General features: G+C 44.5%; 1 protein-coding gene and 1 non-coding gene across 2 annotated transcripts in view; one reads left to right on the top strand and one right to left on the bottom strand.

The window, feature by feature from the left end:
- The window catches only part of CSMD1 (CUB and Sushi multiple domains 1), a 1942714-nt gene that overhangs the window by 1304424 nt on the left and 613963 nt on the right, over positions 1–24327 (top strand). The window lies entirely within an intron of this gene.
- Positions 8138–8239, bottom strand: LOC132006641 (U6 spliceosomal RNA). The gene has a single exon (XR_009401170.1). It is a non-coding gene; the product is annotated as a U6 spliceosomal RNA (small nuclear RNA).

Raw genomic sequence — 24327 nt, 5'->3', positions numbered from 1 at the left:
GGTGCTAAACAAATGAATATTCCTTATGTCTATATTTGTCATCAGAGATAAAATACTGAAGCCCAAAGGGGAGATGACGACTTCGTCTGTTTGGCAGGACAGGTGGCGGCCGTGGGGCTGAGGCCGAGCAGCCCAGGACTTTCCTTTCAGCAGCGGGTCCCTGGACACGAGAGCCTTGCGTGGTGAGAGCAGGCAGGGCTGCGCATCGCTGTGGACGGCGTGAGCTGCTGTAATCAAACACAATACGCTGTGGCAGGACCCACAGACACACGTTCTCACAGTCTGGAGGCCGCGACATCCCCCGTCAAGGTGGGGCAGACAGTTTCTGGTGAGGGCTCTCTACCTGGCCGGCACACGGCAGCCCTGTCACTGTGTCGTCAGGCAGTGAGGAGAGAGGCCTCAGGTCTGTCCCTCTTCTTGTAAGGACACTAATCCCAACGGGGGCCTACTCCCATGACCTCGTGTAACCCTGTTTACCTCCCAAGGGCCTCACTTCCAGATAGCACCATGTTGGACGTTAGGGCTTCAACGCAGGAACGCGAACATCGGCGCCAAGCACCGCCTGCTTTTCGCCTGTGGTCTTCCCACCCCAGGTCTTCACGTGCTCATGAACAGAGAAACCAAGACAGTAGCGCCCCACGCTCTGCTGAGTAGCACGAGCGTCGTGTGTGCTGGACCCTCAGGGCACGGAGACGTCTCTAACAGCAGCATTTCCCGGAGGAGGAGGTGGGCCAGGCCGAGGGTGTGTGCTAGGTGCCACGCTGACCGGAGGGAGGGGTCTGTCCTCTGCCCCTGGTTTAGGGTGGTGACGACAAAGGGCCCTGTTGCAGAAGACACAGGGGGAGGACGGCGCTCGAATGACCGCTGGCGGGCAGTGAGGGGAGGCACTGCGCCCCTTTGACAAGGGGTTTCGTGGCTGACGAGATGTCCCAAGGGATAGAAACACAGGCAGGGGCTGCGGTGTCGTCAGGACCCCTGCGCCCCTGAGCCTCAGGACCCTCTGGTGCAGACGGCTCGGAAGCCGTGGGTTTCGGCCTGTTTCTGTTTCCCGCCTGCACGACACCACGAGCAAAGGCGCCTCGCGCAGTCACCGTCTTTGAGGACGCAAAAAGCCTTCGCTGTCGATTTGTCCTGAAACCACCCTTTGAGCCCTCCTTGTCTGAGAAGTGTCGTGGGAACGTCGCTGGGCCCTTATATTGGAACCCGTTCCACTGTCTGGGAGCCTTACTTACCTTTTGTTTTATTTTACTTTTAACGATGTTACTTATTTATATGAGAGGGAGAGAGAGGAGGGGGAGGGGCCGAGGAGGGAGCCCGACTGGGGGACTCGATCCCAGGCCCCTGAAGTCAGGACTGCGGCTGATGTCAGAAGCGTCACCTGCTGAGCCAGCCAGGCGCCCCCGTACTTTTCTTTTAATTTCAGAAGAGTTCCCACGGGCTACTGTAGCGGCAAGACTGGGCTCGCCGTCTCTTCTCGGCTGTGAGCTGTGTGCCCAGCACGGGTGACTCTTCTCCACTCGCTCTCCTTGTCCGTGCAGTGCGGGTACTACTATCAAATATCTGGGATTATGATGGTATATAATGAAGCTCTGGAAAATGCTCAGCATGGCGCCTGACACGTCGCAAGCATTTAATTAGCACAAGTATTCCATTAGCTAACAAATCACGTACACTACCCGTTCTATTTAAGACTAATTATTATCTTTTGCTCTGTTTATAGTAATGGTAACGACCATGACAGCATTTTCTATTTGAAAATCTCTGATTTCAAGGAGACCTGCTTGGAAAATGATGGCTTCTACTGAGCTGGTGTTAATTGGTTCCCCTACTGCATAATATAGCATATGTGACATCCTGTTTGAGGAGTGATTTCCGCATCCATGTTTAAAGAATGTGGCATATCTGCTGAATTATCAGTTTGCAATCAATTAACATGGGTTACGTACAACCAACAGAAGGAAGATGACCATGATGCAATCTGCTTTTGACATTATCGAGGACACCGCCAGACCTTATATTGTGTCAAATCCTCATTCCGAATGCCCGGCAATGGGACAAAACGGCAGTTTGTAGGGTTCCTGATGATGGCATAAGCCACACCAGTGGCTACTGCACATGTCTGTGCCTTTATTCTCCGGAGAATAGTTACAATTTCTTTGCAGGCTAAAATCCATACTCCTATTATGCAGCAAGCCAGCTGATTGGGTGTAAGTTAAAAATATCTCACACCGTAAATGCTTTATGTATAAGTTGCCAGTGCCCCCTAGGTCGAGGGAGCTCAGTTATTCAAGTTAAAATTACCTTCTGAATCAAGTATGTGCATACTGAGAGGCAGGCTCTCGGTGAAATACTGAAGATGCGAATGCTTCTCCTGTAAAATGTTTATGAGCATTGCAGTTGGGTCGGTTGTTAAACAAGTTCCTGCTTGTCATGAGGCAAGAGCCAAGTTGTGCCTAGAGATGGAGGAGAGATGAGGCTCTTTCTTCAAATGCTTTCATTCCATATTCTTGCTAAGTAATTGTCTTGTCCTAAGTCACGAAACTGTGTCTCTCTCTTCGGGTACCTGCCTCGTTTTCCATGTACCTGTTACGCTGGGTGGTAGGGGATACAGACTTCGCAGGAGCACGTGGAGAAGATACCGGATGCAAATACATGTGGGGGTGTTTATTGTGGTTCAGACCCAAATGACGTACATGACAGGGCTATTATCCTCTCTTTCTGAGCCTTTCCAGCAAGTGCCGAAATCCCGTTAGTCTAACAGCACAAGAATTTCCTTTAATCTCTTCCTTCTCTAGTCTAATTAACGGATTCATTTACTATTAACTCTGTAAACACTTAGTGAAAGTCTACAATATATTATACTGCGAAAGAGAAATAAACGTTAATAAGTAAATTAAAGCAGGATATGTGTTGTAATAGATTTACAAGGAGGGATAGGAATTAAGAAGGGGGAAAAGATCATCGACTCTCTTTGGGGTGCCGTGGTTGGAGAAAGCTCGATAAAACTGAAACCTGTGGGTTTGGTCCTGGAGAGTGCAGCGGGAGGTTTCTGTCTGCCTCTCGTACTCAGTGGTGTGCTCGTCAGTGTTTAACTGTGAGTTATGTGAGGGGTAGAGCCTGATTTATAATATTCCTCAAACTGTCTGGTCTAAATATTTTCATGTTGGGCAGTTTCTTGCTGTCAGTATGACATCACTGCGCAATAATACGCAGTACAACTCCCTTAGGGCGTGTCTCCACCAGATCAGCACTGGGGAAGTAGCTAGCCTCAAGGGTGCAGATCAAGGCCAGATACAATGAAATGACTAGAAATGTGTGAGATCCAAGGAGTTTTTACATCTGATTTAAAGTATCAGATTTAATCTTACATTTATACAATTTAACTAATAGAGGCTAGGTTTAATGATCAGTCATCTTGCAGACTTTCTTAGTACTTAACACGCACCTCTCGCATGCTGATATAAATGTACCATTGAATTTTTTATACTCTTTCTGAGATCAGTAACCAGAATATAAGAGCATATCCTGAATGTTGACACACACACATGACAACAAGTGAAATGGATAAGCTGATTAATGGTCAGTCCTTTGGGGCAAGAGCTTCAGAAAGACTTTAAGATTCTCTGTCAGCTTCTTCAGTTATGGTCTAGAGTCCTTTGATTTAAGGTTTAGAATTGTTTTTAAATATTACGAACTTTATGAAAATGTTACAGATATGTCAGGCTCTTTTCTGTTAACTTCTGCAAAGTTCTAACTACAAGGTCCCTTTCCTTGGATTTCATTAAGATAAAAAGATTTTAAAAAGGAAAAAGAGTAGACAATTGAAAAATCTCTGAAACTACATAAGTGCATTTGGAAGAGTCTACTTTGGAAGCAGCTATGCTCAGCACTATGCCACCAGCGCAGGAAGAGTCTACTCTGGAAGGGACGAAAGGTGTCTGCTGTCCTTTACTTCCTTCAGGTGTCGTTGAGCCGCTCGTGTTTTTGCTTTTGAATTATTTTAGGTTCGTTGACATGGTCAGCCCAATGAAACTAAAACTATACTGTGATAAACACTCTGGTATGATTATCGCCATGAGAACAAGATAGAAATAAACCATTTATACACATTGGGAACTTTGTTGAGAATACAGAGTAAAAATTTATCATTTTTTGGTCATTCAAAGCAGTTGACTTTTATCCCATTTTATTGTCAATTTTTAAATTTTATTTTGTCAGTGTTCTAAGATTCACACCCAGTGCTCCATGCAATTCGTGCCCTCTAACATTTTAAAACACTGCAAGAAACCAAAAAAGTTGGGATGCTTTGTAAATGACCATGGCCGGAATAAAGCGTCCTTGCACAAATTCACTATGTGTCATGGCGTCTCATCTAAAATGATAATTTTCTGAGCCTTCTGAGCTGTAGGAGATTGTGCCTAAAATACAATCTAGAATATCTAGACACAGTTGTATATACAGCGTGTTTTGAAAAAAATTTAAAAACATACCAACAAACAAACAAACAAACAAAAAACCACGGGCTTCCCTCTGCTTGCTCTTACTCTGTTGAAACTATGTTTAATGAAGATCCAGTCCTTTGGCTGCAGTGACTCCTCTGCCCACGGCCCATCTTCTAAAGTGAATGCCAGAGAAAATAAGGCTAAGAATGATGACGATGATGGTGTTTACTGTCATCTTCACATGAACCTGAACTCATGCAGCAGCAGGCTGTCGTCCCTGACGAGCGAGAGCTGGCTCGGAGATGAGGAGAGACCCCGTGACACTGAGAAAGCAGCCAGGGAGCAGGGCACGGAGAATGGCTTCCCCGCCTCCAGCGCTTCCCCAGGCCGGCCTGATTGAAACACATTTCTTGTAATTGAAGCACCTGATGCAATTTGGGGAAAATATGTGTGCGCATCAATTTTTGCTTCAAAATGAAAACAAAATATAAATCAGAATCTTACTATGCTTTGGAGAAAAATACTAGCTATAAACAAAGGATCATAAAACTAGAATTTTAAAGGAATTTAAACCACTCAATCTGATGAAATCAAAATCCTAAGAGGGTTTTGAAAGCTGATTACTACTGCCAGTTACGACGCCTAAAACCTCCATAAAATATATAACTATATTGTACCTGAGATTTTACAAAGAGCTTTCCTGCCTCCAATTCTCGGTACCACAGAAAATTTACCATGGAGGTGAGGGGGGTGGTCAGTAGGCTTCCTTTCTGCCTAGAGTCACCTGGGGCTCAAGAAGTTCAAAACAAATTTATTCCCATGGACACTCATTTATTGGGTCAGCAGATACTCATTGGATGCCTTTCTGCATTTTTGTTGTCATTCTGAAATCTCTGGGTGTACCACCAACCTTACACAGCTTGTGTTCTGGTGGGCTGAGCACCGATGAACAACTACGCCAAGTAATGAAGAAGGATACCAGGATCAGAGGATAGAAGAAGGTGGTGGATATTGTTGTACATCACGTTGGTCAAGGAAGCCCCGTCTGTTCAACCAGCTTTGGCAGAGTCTGGTAGACGGAGAGGGCTTGAGCCCAGAGGAGACCAGCAGCGTTCCAGGAGGATGGCTGGCACATGATTGGTCTCTTCGAGAGACAGTCAGGAGGTCCGTGATGCCAGAGCAACATGAGGAGGGAAAAATTAGTTGGAAGACGGAGGAGGGTTTAGGGAATTGGGTGGCAGTTCACATGGGGCCACATAAAAAAATAGTTTTTATTCTACCTGGAGTAGTAAATCTCTGAGGTATATTTATTGGGGGAGCCAGTCTCGTCTTGCTTAGGTTTTAGAAACACCACACACATTGCTGCTGGGAGAGGGCACTCTTCCAGGAAGACGGGAAACAGGAAGAGGAGGTAGGAGGCTCCTGTAGAGCTGCAGATGAGCGACGAAGCTGCACCTGTGCGGAGGACACGCGAATCGAGCAGCTGCCATGTCCTGCAACTCCTTGACTTCAAGCCCAGGTCTGTCCTTCAGGATACAACAATAGCCAGGCAAGGGAACCTCCTATTTTCTAGCATTTTGAGTAGGTGTTTAACGTCCCAACATATGTATGCCCTCTGATGTCAGGAGAGGAGGATCAAAGTCCTCCATTACCCCGATGCTTTGCATCGTTGATGGTCTAATGCCAGTGTCACTTTCTCCGAATTGGCCAGAGTAGCAGCAGGAAGCCTGGGATTGATTAAGCCAGTGTCTGTTACGTGCCGTGTCCTTTCCATCCTCTTTATATCCAATTCCCGGTGCCGTGCCTCACTCAAAACAAGTGGTTAGTTAATACCTGTCGAATGGATAAAACATACAACTAATGGGTATGTCAATGAACAAGCGATGTTTCTAATAGGTCATGATTTTCATGTCCCTGAATATGGTCATCCAAGTTGTCTTCCCCTCTGCCTCCTGAAAACTCAATTTTCCTTTGCTCAAGATTTGTGACCTTGGGACTGTCACGGTCAATATTTGGTTGGGGGAAAACCATTGTTTGAATGAATGAAGGAAGTACAAATAAGTGTTTTATCAGGATGCACGTGGCAAAGCTGTGCCTTGCCCAGTCAAGCCCAGCTGAGAAATGCTCTGAGAAATGGGGCCAGAAAGGAGATTGCTGGTTATGCAGAGAGGCAAAGTGATAGCAAACTGAAAAACAGAGAAGAAAACACAGAAGAAAAACTTTTACTTCAAATTGTGTAACATGCTATCTTAAATTTTAGTTGTTGTTGTTTTTAAGTTGTGTTTCCAACTCAACTTTTTCTCATTTGCTCATAACTATTTATCTAACCATTCTGACTTTGAGAATAATTACCAATTTTTGTGTATAAAATGGCTTCCACAAACATATGTGCATTAGGGTCAGTCCTTAGTCTTTGAAGAAAGATTAGCGTCAGCTTCAAACGTATGGATTCAGTTGAATGAAACATTTTCAGTGAAAGTCTATGCTAGTCTGTTTCATGATGGTTCCGTGCCCCACCTGCATTTATCATGCCTTCAAGAGCTATGACAGGGAGAAAGTACAATTCAGTGTACCATTGTGATGAAGGTTGGTAGGTATCAGAGCAGTGTGACCATGATACCTGCAGGTCTGCAGTGTGCCCTGGGATTTCTGTTCCCATGACTGCCAAGGCTATGTGCTCCCTCCCTTCAGAGCTCCTCTTCTCTTTTATACGAAGAGCTGTTGATCCTTGAGAACTCAGTTCAGATATGACCTTGTCCTGAAAGCCTTCCCTTACCCCCAATCTGGTTAAAGGTCTGGGTCTTCAGAGCAGCCTGAACAAAGACAGACCTTTCTGTGCACGCCTCTGTTCCTCCCCGACCTCATCCCTAACATCCTCTCTCACTGGGCTCCAGCCACAGCAGTTTCCCCGTGACATGGCTCACAAGATGGTACCCACAACCTTCTCTCTCCTCTTACGCATACTTGATTTTTCTTGTAGCACACATCATCTGACGTGTCATGGGATATATTAATATATATATTAATATACATCAATATAAGAACTAATATGTGTGTATATTCTATCTCTGCCCATATCTCTAATCTGCACACTGGTCTGTCTCCTCACCAGAACGTGAGTACATGGAAAAGCCCCTTCTTGCCCCCGACACAACACGCTGCTATTTCCCAGTGTCTGTAGGATTGCCGAGCTCACACCAATCACTCAATGGTTGTTTCAAGAATGAAGATATGAAATGATCTGAGCCCTTTCAGGACTGTGTAGTATTTATCTGTTTGCTACAGTCTGGGTTCTTACAATTAGACTATTCACTTTATTTCCATATTTTTTACACCTAGGAAAGCACATGGAATGCTGCACACATTTAAGAGTTACTTATTATTATCATTATAATGTATTTTTTAAAGAGGCTCCACACCCAGTGTGAGGCTCAAACTGAAGACCCTGGGATCAAGAGTTTCGTGCTCTACTGACTGAGCCAGCCAGGTGCTCCCAAGTATTGCTTGTTGAATGAATACGTGTGCTGGGCACGCTGGTCATATATATGTTAATAGCAACAATTAATCATGATCTTATCTTTATCAAATTATACTCTGAATTAAAATAGTGACATTAAAGTCACACATAAAGCTTTATAATCAATTTTTAAAATTGCATTGAATATATCCTTAATTTTTTATGAGATATATTTGACAAAAACAGGAGTCTTTTTCCAAATTTGGGTGTCATCCTTGTGCAGGGACCATTCTAATTTTCCCTGTACTTTTCCAGTTTCAAGATGGTGCGACTGAGCACTGATAGGAACCTTCAAGTAGCAAATATACATACTTATAGCATTTAAGTTATATTTGAAGCGTATTCTTATGTCACTTCTAATGAGCTCCAGAGAGACGAGGGTAGGATGACACTAAAGAAACGAGGCATAGGAACTGGAGCCCTTTGCAGTGTGGATCAAACAAAGACAAATCATCAGAAAACCACCGCTGAGTTCCGCAACAAATGAGGCGGTCAGTCTGAGTCTCTGATCTTCAGAGCATTTCTAAGGTTGTGCTGAGGAGCAGTCTGGGTCTCAAGCTGCCTCCTTCCGTGAATACTTGACTATATTTTAGCGCTTACTTTAATTCATTTTATATTGAGTGAATTTAATGCTTTGAGACATGTCATTGTGTGTTTATCCCAGTTAAGTGGAATTTTTCAGTATTTTTCCCAGGATTTTTAGAACTCCACTGAGTCAACTACTTGATTAAAATTAAGTTGACAACAAAGAATCCTAATCCTGATTATTTTTCTGATAAATTATACTTTATTTGGTCAAACCAATACCTAAGTTAGAGATATACAAAACTATATATTGTAGCAGTAATTTTAAATGTATTGGCTAATATTCAGGAGGTAAAATTCCTTATCAAATAGAAACATTCATATTATAATGATTGTTAATCCCTGAGATTGTATACATCCCTTGGGTGTCATTTAAAAATCAGTCAGGTGGGTGGTGTGTGGTGTGTGTGTGTGTGTGTGTGTGTGTGTGTGTGTATGTGTGTGTGTGTATACAAAAAACTCAAACACCTTTAAATATATATATTTAATTCCTTGATGCACAGGTAGACAAAACAAAACCCTGGTGAAATGTAATATTTTTATGGATTTTTTTCATGTCATTGGAATTCAGTCTGAAGAGTGGTTGGTATGTTGCCTTAGTGATAAACTCTTAACTACTTTAATCCTGATCGTCTTGATAAGTGCTGTGGATAGTTCTAAGAGTGTTTGACTGTGTCCCCTGTTTTAAATGTTAATCTGGACATTTTAATTAGGAATCTGTATTCAACACCATGATGAGACAAAAGGCCAGCCATTTATAGCATCTGGGTGTAATGGAAGGGAGGGAAAATGCTCCTGATTTTCATGGTGTCGCTGAAATGGTGTGGTGACGGCTGAAACAATGCAAGACAGGTGAAAATCCAGATTTCTTATCCTACTTGCTTTCCCTCATGGGAAAAAAAGGATCCTTTTGACCCGCTATCAATATGACATCCCCTCGACGTGTTTTAGACGTCGTGTGCATGTTAATTCTGAGTTAGTGGTGCTTCCTTACCAATTTCCATTTTATCTAAAATAACATGGTTTGGGGGTAGACTTGGTTCAGATGATTAAAATGGAACAGGAGCAGAAACGCCTTCCTTGTGTAATCACAAGAGTGGTGATTTTGAGACAAAAATTTGGGTTCACTACCTTGTCTGACTGTTGGAGATTTATACTGTGCTTCCGTGAAGCTGGTGGAAGCCCCGTCTCCGTGGCGATCTCGCGTGCGTCTGAACCTCGTCCTTCTCGTGCGTCCTACCCACGCGTCATTTCACCACGCACAGGACACTGTTGCTTGCACATCCCCTGGTCGCATCCACCTCGTCATGTCCCAGCCTGGGCATAGCACCTTCGCCTGAGACAAGGGTCTTCTCGTTTGCAGACTTCCTTGTCTTCCAGCAGTATCAGGAGTGTCTCACTCCGTGGAGAAAGCCCTCTCTAATCTTCCTTTAACAAACCATTCTTTTCCCTGCGTTGGCCACTCCGTTCTGTCTGCGTCAAGGCTAAGAGTCTCAGCCGCTCTTCCTGCTCCCTGTCCTCCTCCTCTTCCAAGGATGCTGCTGGTCCTGGCCCACATCACCCACACCTCTGCAGACTCTCGTCTTCCTCATGGATTTTTTTCCCCTTTATGTTCCACACTTTTCCTTTATCACTGTTTCCGACAAATAAAGTGGAGTCTTGATATTTACCTGTTAAAGTTAAAAAGAGATGGACAGAAACAGAAAGACACAGAGAGAGTATTTAAATAAACAGTTTTCAGAGTTAGAGGGTGCAGGCCGATTTCCTGCATAAGCGTATGCCCTGGTGAGCATGAGAAGAAAAACACGACTCTCCCCTTCTCCTGGTGGACGGTAGTTGATTAGGCTGTATTTCCTAAACTCACTGTTAATCCCAGGCTGATTCAGACTGGACACATTTTATTTTTAAACTTCATGCAGTATCTTTGGAGCCTCACTCTTGCATTCTAGCAATGTCTCATTAAGCATGTTGCTACCTTGCTTAAACACAGCTACAAAACAGTTCTTTTTCAGTATTGTCAGCCACATGGAGTAAAAATTCTTCTACTTGTCTGTGAAGATTGTCTTCTCTCATAAAGTCTCCTCTCTCCTGCAGCCTCTGGACACTACATCCTCATCTGCTCTGTTCTCCCAGGCATAATACTCTCCATCTCTAGGGACATGCTGTCTTCCCCCTCCAGGCTACGGACGCTGCACGGTCTTGAGGACTCATCTAGAGCGTTGCTCACTTTGGAAAGCCTGTTACCTCCCGTTCCGTCTCTGTTTTCTCTTCTCCGGCTGTGGTGGTCGCCACAAACACAGACGAGCCCAGGGGCTAACCATGTGGACTTTGATCATGTCCCTCAGCTCCGTGTGGCTGGTCTTGCCTCACTGTCTCCAGGAGCTTCTGTACATGGGAAGTAGACTTGCACATGAAAATGTCTGCCCTTGAGTCTTAACCAAGTCGGTCACACACTGGCTCCATCAGCGAGAACTAAGAAAAAGCCACCTGAGCCACACCTCAGTCTGCAGACGCTTCCCAACCTGTGTGTTTGCTGGGGTGGTCTAACGGCCACCGTGAGAACGGCCCTCAGTGCCCTGTCAGCCTCTCTGTGTCAGGCACCGTGATGACCGGTGATAGCTCAGGCATCCCACGGGAGGAGCATTCCTCCTGCTGTGACCATCCCCATGCGACAGGTGGGGAAACAGAGGAACATAGAGGTCAATGAACGTGTACAAGATCCCCAGCTTAGGTAAGGCGTGGAGGAGGAGCCAGTCTCGTGGTCAAATCGAGTAATGCCGGTGCAAGAATTTTACAAGCTGACAGTGTCAGGCACATACATGACCAGTACGTCTTATTTCTGGGCCAGTGGTGGAGCACATAGTCAGACCGGGTGAAACCCGACGGTTAGAGAGGTGTTGTTCAAAATGAGCAATGTGTGATTCAATTTCGTTCTTAGGAGTTTGGAGTTACTGCTCTTCCTCCGGGTTACACCATCAGGATCTGCTCCTGCTTCAAACTTTCATTTTCATATTTCAGATTCATATGCATTATTTCTCTAAAGAAGTTAAGATTTTATAGTCCATTTGGGAATGTTATTTTATGCCCTATGATTTTACTCCCTAGTTATATAGCATATTGAGAATTCATTATATTTACTGATTGTTTTTCATAAAGGTGTTAAGAGAATTAATATAACAGAGTTTATAACAGAGTTTGAAATGGATTTGAGCTTCTTTGAAAAGCCCATCCTGTTCATAAAAACATTATTTTCTTATTTTCTTATCTTCTTTACAACCTCACCACTGTCGTTCTCTTACAGTGGGAGACCCCAAAGGGATTAACTCATAGTTAGTTCCATTGTGCAGAGAAGAAAAAGTAGGGCTACTCAGGGGTGGTAGATAAAGGGAATACTCTCATGGCTTAGGCTTCTCTTTGTGTGGGCTACAGATTTGAAAAGTAAATGGAGTTCTTGATAATCATAGAGTAATTCTAGACACTGAGGCAAATTACATGTACTCTAAGTTAAAAAAAAAAAAAAATTGTTATCAGGGCAAAGGGTACTTAACTAGAGCACCGAGGCTGAAATCAATTTTTCTTTTTTGTAACGACAAGAACATCATTTATCAACAGAGGTGATCATACTTAGAATTTACTACTATTTGTTATCAGTTGTTCCAAAGGCCTTAGAGTAAATATACATGATTTTACTTCCCAGAGCCTGGTGCCAGGCCACAGGAAACAATTTTGCATTTTTGTTCTGATTTCTTGGACGTGCAGCAAGTAATACTTAATTTCAGGAACTTGTGCTATTTATATAAATTTTTCTGAAATACTTATATTAGCATTGAGAAAATTAGACTCATTTCTAGTACAGGTGACCCCTGAACAACATGGGTTTAAGTGGTCCACTTGTACACAGGTTTTTCAATAAATAAGCACAGTATTATAAAAGTATTTTCTCTTCTTTATGATTTCCTTCTTAACATGTTTTCCTCGAGTTTACTTTGTAAGAATGTGGCATTTAATACACAGAACATGCAAATAGGTATTGGTCGACTCTTTGTGTTATTGGTAAGGGTTCCAGTCAACAATAGCCTAGTAAGAGGTTGAAAAAGCCAAAGTGATCCGTGATTTTCAGCCCTGCAGGAGCAGCGTCCCTAACCCCTGCGTAGTTCAAAGGTCACCTGTAGATGTGACCCCTCCATATTGAATTAGTGACAATCTTCTGAAGACCTAGCATTATTTTAAGTGAATGTGCTGTGAATATTAGGTCTTCATGGCATATGAAACTTATACACATTACACATGCACACACTCTTTAAGAAAAATATTTTATTTATTTAGTGGACAGAGAGAGAGGGAGCACTAGCGGGGGGAACCGCAGAGGGAGAGGGAGAAGCAGGCTTCCCGCTGAGCAGGGAGCCCAGTGCCGGGCTCAAGTCCAGGAATCTGGAATCATGACCTGAGCCGAAGGCAGACGCTTAACTCACTGAGCCACCCAGATGCTCCTGGTTTTTTTTTGGTTTCTTTCTCTTTGCTTGTTTAATTCTTGTTCTTTTTTCCCAAATGTTTAGTCTTGTACAGATCTTTGATATGATGAGGATACAATTTACTGTCAGTTTATTACAGACATTGTGAGCAAGAGCCCAAGAAAAGTCCGTTAACCCGGCAGCAGCTTGGAAACTGGGCTTCTTGCAGGGGACATGGGAGCCTGAGTGTTCAGTGGGGTGTGCCCTGGGCTCAGAGCCCAGTCTGCATGGTCATGGAAAGGGGGAGTTTTGAGAAGGGAAGCTGAGACACTGAACAACCGGGTAGCAGCGGACAATGGGCTGCGGTGATCATTTGACCCACTTAGAATTGTGTTCCTTTCTTTTATTGGTTAATTTTCTCCACACACAATGGTATGAAGACGTCCAAAGCAGGGACAATGCTTGCTTTGTGACCAGATGCTAGGGTAGGGGTGCCTGTTTTCATGAAACCACATCATCACAATGTTTTTATGAAACCCTGGACGGGATGTCTGGGTGGCTCAGTTGGTTAAGTGTCCGGGTCTTGGTTTTGGCTCACAGTCTCAGGGTCATGAGTTCAAGTTTCCCATTGAACTCAGCGCTGGGCGTGGAGTTCGCTTGGGGTTTTCTCCATCAAGCATGGAGCCTGATCTAGTAAGTAAATCTTAGAAAGAAGAAAAGCCTGAAGGCAAAATTTTTCCCCTCAGTACACAGATGTCGGTGGTTTTACTCCAGCTTGTGGCCGACTGACGCTTCTTTACTTGATTGCTTTTCTTTTAAGAGAAAGGTTTATTTACTATATGCAGGTTCATATGACATAGATTTTAAAGAGTCAAAACATGCTTTTAGAGATTTTATTTATGTATTTGACAAAGAGAGTGAGAGAGAGCACAAGCACAGGGGGCATCTGAAGGAGAGGGAAGGGCAGGCTCCCCGCTGAGCTGAGAGCCCCACGCAGCACTCGATCCCAGGACCCTGGGATCGTGACCTGAGCCGAAGGCAGAGGCTTCACTGACTGAGCCACCCAGATGCCCCAAGTGTCAAAACATTTTTACAGAAGAGTTAAAATGAAAGACAATACTAGACTGTAAGTTGACACACACCAAAGAGGAAGGAAAGAAGGAAGCATAATAAACACATAAACCTTTACGCATTTTATCTGTAAGTAAGGATACCTGTCTTCGCGCTGTTTAAGAAGGGTCACTCTGGTTCCAGAATTTGCTCCCTTTCTTTGCCAAATGGTTTCCATGGACTCCGGGAGGCTAGGTGGAGGAGGAACCATCTTTACCGCAGCCCAGGAGGCTACCCCCGTCTGGTCCCCAGCCACTCTGGTTCCCCCACCAAGGGGTCACCGGCTGTCCCAGCAGCACTCACCGCTGTCGGTGCCTCGAATGTAGAGGGGATATAGATGGTCCTTCTTGACCGGTGGTTTCTCCTCCTCGTGTCCTCCCTCTTAGGAAACAATCTTTCCTTGCCCAGGTAATAGCAACATGTTCTTTTTTTCTGTTTTTAGAGGGGGAGGGGCAGAGGGAGAGGAGGAATGTCAGGCAGATTCCGTGACAAGCATGGAGCCTGATCTAGATATTGATCTCATGACCTGAGATGGTGACCTGAGCCCAAGTCAAGAGTCTGACCCTTAACCAGCTGAGCCACCGAGGCGCCAACCCACAGCATATTACTTTTTAAAATGCTTTTTCCAGTATCACAAGATTGAGGTAAGAGGATCATGAAACCCTGTGTACTCATCACCCAGCTTCCATAATTACCAGCATCTTACCAACTGCAATTTAAGAATAGAGTGTTCTAAAGCAAATCACAGATATACTGTTCCACCCAGAAATCCATGTCTCTAAGCAATACTTTTTTAAAAGATGTATTTATTTATTTTAGGGAGAGAGAAGGAGCGCGAGCCATGAGTAGGGGGAGGGGCAGAGGGAGAGAGAGAGAATGTGGAGCAGGTTCCCCGCGGAGTGTGAGCCCAGTGATCCCACAGCTCAGATCCTGACCTGAGCCGGAACGGAGAGTCTGAGGCTTAACCGACTGAGTCTCCCAGGAGCTCTTCTAAGAAAGTCTTCAGAAACTGACCTACAACAGCATCATTGTACTTAGCACAAATAATGTTTATTATTACATAATATCCATGACACATTTTTTCATTGTCTCAAAAATATCTTGAGACATCAATCTATTCAAATTGGATTCAGATGAGTTCTACTCATTTGCATTTGGTTTTTACATCTTTAAGACCCGTTGAGTCCATCAGTCTTCTCCTCTCTCTCCCTCTGACTACTTATGTGTTGAGGAGGAAGGGTCATTTGTCCCATTAAATATGTCCCATTCTGGACCAGTCTGATTGCATCCTCTCTGGTCATTGTTCTCCTGTCTCCTTTATTTCCTAAAAGTTGATAGTTCTATCTAGGGACTAACTTGACAAAAGAGGTGTGTGTGTGTGTGTGTGTGTGTGTGTGTGTGTGTGAGACAAAACCCTCCATGGATTGTCCTGCGTACTTCCTATCTGCTCTATATCCAGCACTGATCATGCTCAGTTGTCCTCCTCGTAATGGTGGTGTGGAACGGGGCTCAGGACTGTTAGTAGAGACGCTCCATTACGGTCTTCTCTACCAGCACCGACCTGGTGGGCGGATACCTCACGGAACGTTCTCACCTTGTCCAAGGGCCCACCCGGTAATGTGCTTGAGTCATAAACATGGCTTTGTCCACTTGCGCTAAGTCCATCAGGCGGAGCCCAGGAGATTTTCAGCCAGTGTAGTTTCCCTTTGCTCTCCGGACTCCTGGAGATCGTTTGGATCGGGCCCCGGGAACGTCAGTCTCTCCTGCAACTCAGGAGACCGGACGCCTCCCTTGAGACACCAAGACGAAGGAGGGCTTCTCCCATTGCCCGCGCAGCAGACTCTGCAAAGCATGCTCAGTCTTGCCAGTCATGGAGATAATATTGGGTCCTATATACTTCCAAAAATAATGCTCGCCATGTTTTGCCAGTGCGCTGAAATTCCTGTGTGTCACAGTCACTGGAAGACATTCTCGTGTAAGAGCCTGAGTCCGCATGATGTGTGCACCCCCCCAAAAAAGCTAGGGTACAGTGGAGGACACTGGGCCGAGGCTCTCAGGGATGTGAGACTTGGCGGGGTGACGTGAATGCCTACACTACCCACCTCTGCCACTTGGTTCAGAGAAGCTTCACATAATGCGTTAGCTGGATTGGGTCATTTTATTTCAATTTTTTTTTTAAAGATTTTCTTTCTTCATTTGAGAGAAAGAATGAGAGATAGCATGAGAGAGGGAGAGGCAGACTCCCCATGGAGCTGGGACCCCGACGTGGGACTCGATCCTGGGACTCTGGGATTGTAACTTGAGCTGAAGGCAGTTGCCCAACCAACTGAGCCGCCCAGGCACACTGGATTGGGCCATTTTAGCAAAATACCCGAGACTGGGTGGCTTAAACAAGAGAAATGTATTTTCTCACAGTTTTGGACTTGGGAAGTCCACAATCAAGATTCTGGCCAATTCTGTTAAGGGACAGATGGCCCCTGCCTGCTCTGTTCTCACATGCAGAGAGAGGGTGAGAGCTCGCCTACGTTTCCTCTTACAGGGACCCTAATGTGTTAGTGTCAGATCAGGGGCTCGCTCTGAGGATGTCACTGAACCCTCACTACATTCTTACTGGCTCTATCTCCAGATTCAGTCCCATTCAGTGTATTAATGTTGGGAAGACACAGCTCAGCCCATGGCAGACCTATGCAAATTACAGCCCCCACCGGGGACCCTTTCTGCCATTGGACTCGCTGCCTACCGGTGGTCGTCATGACCGTTACAGGAGTGAGCGCTGGCAAAGAACCTAGAACCCAGAACCTCAGAGAGCACAGAGAACACTTCACCCACAATGATGGGTCACAGTTGCAAATCAGGAGGGTGTTGTCACTCTAAATCTGATTCCTCATCGTCAAATGGAACACAAATGTTCCAGTCTGAGCAGTGATCGTGTTGGACACGGGTCACCTGCACCTGTTAGCTGCTATCTCATAGCTCCTCATTCAAAATACAGTTTAGAAATACTAAGAAGAAGATAAAATGCCAAACTCATCCAAGTGGGATTTCCTCGTTTGCTCTATTAATAGTTGCTTCTTTTTCTCAGGGATATGCACTATGGTAGTTGTTTTGACCCTTTACAAAACCAGCCTTACTTTTAAGTCATATAATTTTACACAAGGGTCATAAAAATAATCTGTTATGTTATATGTTAGCAGAAAGAATATTTCTACTTTTTAAACCATATATAGCTTTACTTGCCTCATTCTTGAGTAAATATGACATAACACATTTAAGCCATAAAGTAAAAGTAGCATGACTTTTCTTAGGCATTAAATATAGTTTGATCTGATGTCTTATATACATGAAACATCACAGAATAAGCATGCCCATTCACAGCAACTTTCTGAAATAAGAAAAGTAACCACATCACATATACCGTATTCCACAAAAGTTTCTGCTGTTGTCAGCAAAGGCACATAGCTCAAATTCTTGGCAGTATTTGTTTGAAATAAAATGTCACATTGACTTCAAGGCTAGAAGTATTTTTGCTAGAAGCAAAAAATAAAAAATAAAAAAATAAAAAAGGGCACTTATCTAGTATTAGCTGAATGTTTAAATTTTATTTTAAAGTGTCAGAGATGATGGGATGCCTGGGTGGCTCAGTTGGTTAAGCTGCTGCCTTCAAGTTGGGTCAGGATCCTGGGGTCCTGGGATTGAGTCCCGCATCGGGCTCCTTGCTCGGCAGGGAGCCAGCTTCTCTCTCTGCCTCTGCCTGCCTCTGCCGGCTTGTGTGCTCTCTCTCTCAATCTCTCGGACAAATAAATAAATAAATAAAATCTTTAAAAAAATAAATAAATTGTCAGAGACAGCACGTGTTGGGATGAGCACTGGGTGTTACACGCAACTGATGAGCCATTGAACACCACATCAAACACTAATGATGTAGTAGGTTGGCTAACTGAACATTACAAACAATAAATAAATTGTCAGAGATGATTAAACCCTAAATTCTAATTACAGGAAAGCATACATGGTTTCGATGTTACTTCTAACCCTTATATAGATTGATGTGGGAACTTCGGATACAAGGTGGTAATCGTGAAGGCTTCCAGAGTTTCGAATGTGAAATGCTAATTTTCCATGAACTCAGTATTCTACGTGGCTGTGATCATCAAGTCGTCCGCACCCCTCGGAGCTTCTCTAACCCTCTGGGCACAAACCTGCTGGTCTACCACCACCTGCAGCTCTCACCCTCCTTCAGTCCTCCCCGGACCCTCTGGTGAGCCGTGGGCTCGCAGAGGAGGGGGCGGTGCTTTCCTTCTTGCGGAGAGTCAAGGGCAGAGCTGGTGTGACTAAGTGTGGCGTGAGCTCATTAATCCCATGTTTGTTTTTTATGTTTTGGTCTCTTTCTGGTGGCCCTCTCCATTGTTCGTACAGGGCCTTCCCTAGGCGGCGACTCCCAAGGATCCATTTCCTTAGGAACTGCAGTTTGGGCATTAACCCAAATGTTTGGATCATTGCAGAATTCCCCTGGGCGTCCAGGTCTGCTGGAGGCCCCTGGGCTCCCAGGTGCGGCAGGCCTGTCTGGCTTGGCCTCTCTGCTCTGTTTATCCTCTCTCCCAAATGCCTGTGGTCCCTAGAAATCTCAGTTTTAGGTAAGTACGTTAATGCTCCATTTCTTCTCTATTTTCCTGCTTTCAGAGATTGTCTTGGAAGGAATACTCTAGGACCTAAAGTGGCTAAAACAACAGATTTGTTTCTCTTAACGTCAAGAAGTCTAAAGATAGGGATCCCGAGATCCCTAAATGGTGCAAATACATCAAGCTTCTGGGTCGATTTCAGAAGCACTTTTCTTGGCTTGCACCTCCTCCGGGAGGCCCTGTCCCCCCAAGACAATGTCTGGGGCAGTGAGACAGGGCTGGGGACTCATCATGGGGGAGCATCGGTCCAAGATACACCCCCACAGACTTTTCTACCTGTTGGCCTTGCCATGATAGGGTCATATGCCCACATCCTAGAAACTGCCTGCCGGCTGGCAAACTGAGTCTGCGATGTTTAAAGCCTTTGTTATAGGGGAAAACCTGCACCAGCACGAGGAAAAGTGGCAAAGCCTCCAGGTAACGACCCAAACTCCCCACTCTCTGCTTTTACTTGAGCTCATGCAAATTATTTTCAAGACGAGGATGGTGAAGCTTGCCCTATTGCCTAGTCAGTGCGTTCAGTGCAGACTTCTCTGCACCAAGGATGAGGTTTGACTCTTGGAGAGCTCAGAAGCCTTGTGTCTCAGTGATCCGCAGAGAGCAGAAGAGGGAAGAGCATGCACAGCTCTTTGAATGAAAGCCTCTGCTTAGAAAGCTTTCCTGAGCAACAACGCTGTGCGCTGCGCTCCAGCCTCCACAACCCTTGGCTCCATCGGCACAGAATGTCCTGTGTCCAGAGCACTCACACCCGCCTTTCTCTTCCCTGTCCCGCTTCCTAGTGATGGCCATGCTGCTCTCCGCAGAGCCCCTGCATTAGCTGGTTGGAAACCTTCTCACTCGGGCTGCAGACACCCCCTTCCTCCCGAGGGCTTCCCTCCAACAAGCCGAGTCCGTATACCCTGCACTCTTCTTGAAACAAGTGTGCATGGACATTGTTGAAAAGCAGCACATTGTGTTTCCCAGAAGGATTTCCACCAACCCTCCGCAGGAAGAGGGATCCTGGACCAGGTACCAGAGCCGGTTGGCACACCTGCTCCTTCCCCTTGTTCCTGGCATCACAGGGAGAAGGTTACCCCTGTCCTGCTCCCTCCTGAATTGAAGTCTGGTGCATCTTCCGTCCACTCATCTCTCTCGGTTCAGTCGTGAAAATACTGAAGGATGTGGTTTTCTTTCTTGCTCTCAGAACCAGCCTCTCTTGCTTTCTAACATAGTAGCTAACTTTCTAACTGCAAGTGTATGCTAAGTTATTAATGGTTTAGAAGGTGGAGGTACAGTAGAGGGGTGTGTGTGCGCGTTTTATACTTTCCACTTAATCAACTGGCAGGATTAACTATCTCCTTTGTTTTTTTATTACTATGTACCGTTAGCCACTGAATAGTACATCATTAGTTTTTGATGTAGTGTTCAATGACTCATTAGTTACGTGTAACACCCAGAGCTCATTGATGCCTCCTGCCTCAGACACCCGCAGGCTGGGCTCTCCCCACTGGGGGCTCCTCCCAGGACCTTGCTCCCTTGGGTTACGCAACAGGTATGTGGCAGGCTACTCCAGAATTAAAGGTGTGTTTGTACCACAGCTATTATAGCAGTGTCATTTGCCACCATAATTATTTAAGTTTAACAAATATTATATAAGCCAATGAAATATGAGTTTAAAAAGGAGAGCTAGCATATTTATAGAAAAATAGCTAAAAATAAAAATTACTCTCAAGTTAGCTGTAGACAAGATGACCGCGAACTCTCGTCTCTGAGCGGAACTTCTTCAAGGACGGGAGGGTAATGCACTCGGTTGCTCACCTTCTAGCAATCAAAAACTGACTGTTTCAGATGAAAACTGATGAGTAATTTATTTTATTGTTATTATTTTTTTTAAAGCTCTTGTCTGTGAACCGGTACTCAAAAGAAAGGGTTGAACGTTAGAACTTAAGTTTGAACCATTCATGTACATTTTCATGTGTGTAGTGAAAGTGAACTGGTCAGACGAAATACAGGCTATCTTTTATGATTTCTCTCTTTAATTGATTTTTTTTAATATGAAGGAAATAAAAAGGCAGGAGAGCATTACTGTGTCAGTGCCCCTACACGTGGCATTTATAATTTGAGAAAGGCATCAAGACCACAAGATGGTCAGTGCCACACCTGAGGCTCAGGGGCTGCCTGTTTGGAGTCCAGGTCGCATCTTCCAGTTCGCAGAGAGCCCGCCCTCCCTGCGGGGTCACGAGTTCGGGTGGGAAGCAGGGCTAGTGGGGTGGGAGAGTGCGTGTGCTCTACGGACTCCGGCCATCGCGAGGCTCTGGGCCAACTGGTACACCTGTTGGGAACACCCTGAGTCCTGTTCCTTTCTGCTCAGGGACCACAACTTTCTGTCACCTGCTGGGATGCCCTGTGCCCCCTATGTTTGCTCTGACCTAGGGCTCAGCCATTCTTGCTTGGTTTTCCTTGGATGGCTCTCTCACACCCAGCAAATCAAAGACTGACATGTTGAGAAAGATGTGTTGGTTCTCTGAGTATAAGCAGAGATTTAGCTTCTCTCTCAAACTACTCATGTAATCATTACTAATTCATAATTTTCAGTTTAATTTCTCTTAATATTGTAGATTTGGAGTTTTGTTTTCTCTTAACATTTTTACAGTTTTATTTATTTCTTTTAGAGAGAGAGAGAAATAGAGAGAGTGGTCATGCATGTGTGGACAGGGGCAGTGGCAGAGGGAGAGGGAGAGAAAATCCTCACACGGACTCCCCGTTGAGCATGGGTCCAGATTTAGGGTTCACTCTTAATCACCTTGAGATCATGACCTGAGCCCAAATCAAGAGTGGGACATTCAAACCACTGCACCATCCAGGCACCCCTGTTTACTCTTGATTTTTTCAAATGCTATTTACCCTTCTGTCTGTAACATATCTTCCCTAAACACGTACCCATATGTGTATATACACATATATGTACCCTGAACATTTATACACTCATGTAATATGCATGCTTGATTTAAGCAAAAGATATTTCAACTTGTCAACAAATACTTATCTTTCCAAACTGCACTATGAAGTATTACATAATTTTATAAATCTTTATATTTTTGTTACCTCTAAGTTTTGGCTAGTAATGCCATTTTAAATCAGTACCCATAAAGTATACAGTTCAGTCAAACTGAAGATGAGTACACAGATGCTAAAACTGAAAAGGATGTGTGTGTGTGCATGTGTGCATGTGTGCATGTGTGTATGTGTTCATGCATGTGTGTGTGTGTGTGTGTGCAAGCTATAGAGATGACTGGGAATGCGTGGTACCACAGCTTCCTGAAAACACCGGCTATTCTCACACAAATGAGACGTGATCATGGCCATTTCTGCCTCGCTGGGTGTTATTTACTGCCCCCCCTCTCCATGCAGCGACAAGACTTTTCACGTCAGTGATCCAGGTTCAGATCGTGTATTTTATGTGACAACTGTAGGCTGTCATGGGTGAAATGAAACTGTCGGTTCTAGACAAGAGAGCAAGTGCTGGTTGTTACCAGGGATGCGGTCAGGGTGGAGTCTGTCATTCCTGGGAACGAGGGTGAAAGTAAATATAGAATTAAATCTGTCGGTTGTGTATTGGTCATTAGACTTGTGTTACTGCGTAGGGATGGGTCATCTTCAGGACTGTGATGGGACACTGCTGAGACATGGCTCACCCCTGGGGCTGTTGCTTTTCAAACTGGCACATGAACGTTATTGCCTGTGCCGTGAAGAGGGGCCTCACTGGGCTGGGTGGTCTACGGGGGGAGCAATCTAGAAGCACTATTAGCTCACTCCTTTTTAAAACACTGCTGGTATAAAGGGCTTTTGTTCTTACACAGGACAAAGTATAAACAAGCAACCTCTAGACATAGATTAAGTTTGTGAAAATATGTTTTTAAACTTTGAAATTTATAACTTTTTTAGTTTTTCAGTTGATAAAGTACACCCATGGAGAAATGAAGCTTGACATTGATGAGGGTTTTAACACAGTTCTGTTTTCTGATAAAAACCCTTTTGGTATGTTTCATATTGGTGAGAATTGCCCATACTGTGTAGTACTTTGAAGGTAGATCCACCAGGATTTCCAGTGGGTAAGCTTTAGGATAAACTGAGGCAAGAGTGACCAAGTATTCTGGTCTAGCAAACAGAAAGATGCCGCCATTAGTGTGTGTGTGTTGTAGAGATGATTGGGAATGGGTGGTACCACATTTTCCTGAAAACACCCACTATTCTAACACAAATGAGATGTGATCATGGCCATTTCTGCATCGTTGGGTGTTCTTTGTGGAGGTATTTACTACAGGGATTGGACTCAGGTTGGAGGTATGAGAGTGGGGACACCAGAGGTTCTAGGCGCTTGTTAGATACCCAGAAGGAGGGCTGGGTCTTCAGCGGGATGGATGGAAGGGTTCCACGTTCAGGATTGGCGACCATGTGACTGTCACTGAAGCCATGAGGAGAGCCTGTGAGCTCCCTTTGGAGAAGGACTTGCACTTAGTAAGTGGAAGTGATGAAGAGGTCTCGTTGAGCCTTTGCTGCCCTTTCTCTGTGAGGCCGATAGATGGTTCGTCACTGCGAGCTATACTGGCGGAGTGATGGTGGTTTGCTCCTCTGTGTGCACAGCCAGCATCTCGGCCCTTGAATGACAGGCATCACATACAGTTAGAATAAGTGACAGCACTCCGCGAGCACAGAATGAGGCAAGGCAAGAGCCTGGGCAGGGTGAAGCCTCGTTAGCCCTCTGTTTCCAGCAGCTAAGCTGCAATTACCCACAAGGCACTCCGTTTGGCTTTACGTGTGGCCTTTTTTTTTTTTTTTTTTTTTTTTTTTTTTACCACAACGCAGTTTCAGTTAAAACATAGAAAACACTTGAAACTCAAGGTATAATTGCTTTTCTATTTCAATTTGGGACTCACTTATTCTTTGTAGTGTATTTTGTAAATTAAAATTATTTAAAAAAAAATACAAAATGCATCAGACTGCATGTGCCATGGAGGAAGCAGCCAGATAAAAAGCATCAACTCAATGTGTATGTAGGTTAAAAATTGATAAAACATCTAGAAAAAGGGGGACCTGTGTGGCTTAGTCAGTTAAGTGTCCAACTCTTGGTTTCAGCTCCGGTGATGATCTCAGGGTCCTAGGATCAAGCCCCACACTGCAGTCCCTGCTCCGTGCAGAGCCTGCCTCCCCTCCCTCTCTGCCCTCTTCTTGCTCACGTATTCTTTCTCTTTCTCTAAAATCAGTACATAAATCTTTTTAAAAAATCTAGAAAGATACTCTGACTTATTCAGCGACTTATATAGTGTGCCGTATGTTGATGTCAGTGACCTGAATATCCCTGCTGGATTGTAACATCAGTTCTAGAAGTAGACATTTTGATTTCCTGTGACACAATGAAATATAGGTAGACTTGTAAGGTTTTTTTTTTCTTTTTATTACTCCAAGACTAATAATAAGTTTGAGATCCAGATTCAAGTTGCAGAATATATATGCCATATATATATATATATATATATATATATATATATATATATATATATATA

The sequence above is a fragment of the Mustela nigripes genome, chromosome 18 (genome assembly GCF_022355385.1).
Source record: "Mustela nigripes isolate SB6536 chromosome 18, MUSNIG.SB6536, whole genome shotgun sequence".
NCBI classification, from domain to species: Eukaryota; Metazoa; Chordata; class Mammalia; order Carnivora; family Mustelidae; genus Mustela; species Mustela nigripes.
Note: the sequence above shows the minus strand (reverse complement) of the source record. Positions and strands in the feature narration are given on the sequence as shown.